We start from the raw sequence: 3,943 nt of genomic DNA on the forward strand, positions 1-3,943 counted from the left end.
ACACGGAATAGGCAAAATCGTAGGGGGCAACCGCTTAGTAGCTAGAGGCAGGCAGTGCAAGACCAGGGACTTAGACGCAAAACCGTCGAGTGGAAAAGCCTGATTAGACCCAAAAAGAACGAGGCAACGAATTAGAAAAAGAGCTTTGAACCTCGAAATTGACCCCACAGGCTACATAGAGTGAAAGGCGCATCGTAGATCCACCACTGGGCCGAAACTTTGAGCAAGTGGTTCAAGATTTGGCGGAACGATCCTCCAAGTTGTGCATGGTGCTTACCGTAATGACCTTGCAGGTCGGGGAGGGGACCTCCTCCCAGACCCTCGCAAAGGGGGCCCTACCCCCTTCGTATCCGCACCAAGTAGGTTGGAGAGAAAATGCACGCTATGACAGGCCCTCCAACTTAGACCCTCGGGTAGTAATGGCCCTACGCGAGCATGGATGCTCACTTGGAAAGGAGCAACCAAAAGCCCGCACCCGAATAGAGGCAAACAGAGACCCTAGAACTTTAACAGGCCAATCTAGCCATCAAGGGCAAAAAAGCCACACTACAAGGACACATGTACATTGTGTTCAATCTACGTCTAGTCAAAGAAAAATGCAACATCATCAAGCTACCAATGTAGAGATGACTAAACATGATAGTCCTGACAATAGATGTACCCTGAGCAGCGCTGCACAGACAACCCAAGATCTCCATGGAGAATCTACGTCTTACTGTGCAACTAGGGACTCAAGGGCATCTATCAGAGGGCTTGACGCTGTAAACCAAGACCCGAATGATGAAGACATAGTACCACCTGCTTATCTTAGGGTCAAACTCACCGCAAAAAGAGAGCATAGTGTTGATGCTCTCATTGATGAAGGAGCAGATTTCAATATCTTGACTTACGAAGCATGGATGCTACTTGGTCAACCAGAGCTCAAACCGACTAATGCAACTCTTAGTCCTTATGGGGAACACCCACAAGCACTTCTAGGGAAGTGCAAAATCCTGGTAACTATTGAAACAGAAAGCTTGCCAGTCATGTTCTATGTTCCTTCAAATAGTGAGAATTATGGAAAGGAAATCCTCCTAGGAAGGCCCTTCAAAAAGGCAACGAAGTGTGAAGCCGACTATATAGCACAGAGGATACACCTAGCGCTACCAGGTGTGAGGATAATCGCAACCTTTAGCAAGGGGGACCTCACCAACCCTCGAGAGAAGGGCAAGGAGCATTCTGACATACCAAGCAAGCCTAGTAATGTGAGCAGGGAGCTGTTGAAAGAGTTGATACAAGCGCAGGTTGAATGGAGAGAACCAATAAGTGAGGCCATACTTGAAACAAAGAGGGTAAGAGATAAGCCCAAGGATAGGGCTTGGACTTACAAATATCGTAGAAAACCACGAAAGAAGCCCAAGCCTTATAGACAAAGGCATCCATGGAGAGCACACACGATGCCACGATGGATATCCAAGGCGCTACTTCGTGCTCAAGGGTATTATGCAGGCACCCAATGGATTTGGGTACCGAAACCTCCTGCTAAACCACCTCGGTCAAGAGCCCAAATTAGGTCAAAAAGAACGAGACATGGGAGGATCCCTAAACGAGAATCCGAGTCTCGGACCAAAAATGTTGGAGTGATTGTGCCCCTCACGATTGAAATCAGGAAACCGAACAAGACCCATCAAATACTAGATCCTCAGCCTAGCGTGCCTAGCAAGCAGATATCAGGGGAATCCGTCGAATGTGCACGAGGTCCACTAGTGGCCAAGGAGCCTTTGACATCCCAAGGGGACAAGGAGCACCACAGGCACAATGTCACTCAAGATAGGGCTGATTGCTTAGCAAAGCTAACATGACGGAATCCTCACAATCACAAGCAAATCATTCAGCCGCCCGCTGCCTAAGAGTCCTAGGTCCCCTATGTCCTCTCTTCCTAAACGGACCCCGGAGGCACAACGACAACTGTCAATGGCAGGGGCTCACTCCCAACCTCTGTCTCCATTAAAGCTTCCAAATACCCAAGAGGGGAAACATGACACTCGTCGTAGCTCTCGGCCCAAGGATACTCCCGTGTGACCCAATGTGACTGGATCAACTCAGGATCTATCCACATAGGTGGGTGTTCAGAGGACAACAAGAGACACGACCACGTCCGATCGCCCCAGGGACTCCACACTACAATCCACCAAGAGTGACCAACCCACTGGACTAAACGCCACTACTCCCGACCAGGGATCGCAGTAGTCGCAGCCCTCGGCTGTGACCACACCCCTTGCGGAACGTGTCCCTAACACTTCATCTGAGGAGAAGGTGCCACAACCAGTAGCCTTGACAACTCCCATCCATCCCAAGCACCTGAAGCCTAGGCTCGAGAAGAAACCCCTCAAAGGTGTGGCCAAGGAAATGACGCACCAACCCACTCAACCTAGCAAGGCTATTCAGCGGGCCGCGGCTATGTTCCATGAGGACACACTAGGGAAATGAAATGCTAAGGACCAACCATGCACAACAACGGTTGACCTAGTCCAAGGTCCTGAACCATTGAGAGACATGCCTTCACTGACCAAGAGAAAGAGGAGAAAACAACGCAAGCAACAGCAACTATAGGTGGTCGTGGACCCCAAGAGTGTTAAAACCAAGAGCGCTGGAGAGCTGGGGAATAAAGCATCATGTCCATCCACCACTGAACCCATTGATGTCCCCCCTAATAGCGATGAAACCTCAGACAAATCCGCGTGCTCTGAAAAGTTAAAGCAGTTGTTTCCATCAACAGTTGCTTCCAACGCTCAATCCACCGACAATACAACTCTCATCGACCAATCAAGAGTGGAGATAACGTTGCCACAACAGGGCAACAAATTCATACCAGTCACGTCCAAAGAGAACCATGACACAATGACGAAGCCTCAAGAGAACCATGGAAATCCCAAGTGCATGAGCACTCCTAGCATTGATCGATCTTGCTCTTCTAGGCATGAGTCCCCCAGCTACGCTAAAGCCTAGGCAAACTCCTAGAGCCTTGCGTGAGATGGCAACCGAGCAAGCCCTCGTCGAACATAGAGGTGTCTCAAAATGCCTAGCTGAGTTGGATGCCAAGCTCAAAGTGTTCGCACGTGTCTATGTCCTGGCAGACATCCATGCATTCCCTAAAGAGTAGCTTGGAGACTACTTGCCCTTCCCTTTATCTTGGGAAGAGCAAGAACACCTTGATGACCACTATAGCAGGCTCATGCACGAACGCTTGCTACTCATCTCGGGTGAGGAAACTGACGAACTGCGCTTAACTGTCACATTCAATGAGGCGCTCTGCCAACCGAATCTCGTGGACATAGAGCAACTAAAGCGATTGTCAGCAAGCCGAAGTCGATTTGAGCAGCGTTGGTGTGAAATCCGTGTTGCAATGGCCGAACTAGGGGCTCAGATCATGACAGTCTCTAAGGAGCGATTGGCCAAATGGCGATCCTAAAGAGACCCAACCTATGTGGCACCAACTTCCCTTCGAGTGCTAACTGCCATTCAGGGCAAGGACTTGGCTGAACCAAGCCAAGAAAACCCTCTGCTTGATAAGGTTCTCACTGAGGAGGGGTTACATGTCGCAAGTAGACTCGGACAAGGTTCCATGCTACTCGATGTGGCGAAATATTTATCAGTGTTGAGTAAACTGCCACGTGTACTAAATGTGTGTGCCACTCTTCAGTACAATCCCGAGTTCTACAATTAGTTTCTATCCTAGTGAAGTGACAAGGATTCGAAAAAATGTATATATATATAAACAATTATTTTTTGTGTCACCCTGTATAGACATTATCAACACACACAAGCAATAAAAAGTCAAGCGCAGACAGAAGAATCGGGGCCAACAGGCTACGCTAGGCCGGCCCCCCTTTCACCAGATCATGTCCACCTCCGGGAAAAGAGCATGCACCCCGCATTGCCACCATGGAAAGCCCTGACCAAT

This window comes from Lygodium microphyllum, chromosome 13 (genome assembly GCF_053477565.2).
Source record: "Lygodium microphyllum isolate KBCC chromosome 13, Lygodium_microphyllum_v1.1.10, whole genome shotgun sequence".
In the NCBI taxonomy this organism is placed as follows: Eukaryota; Viridiplantae; Streptophyta; class Polypodiopsida; order Schizaeales; family Lygodiaceae; genus Lygodium; species Lygodium microphyllum.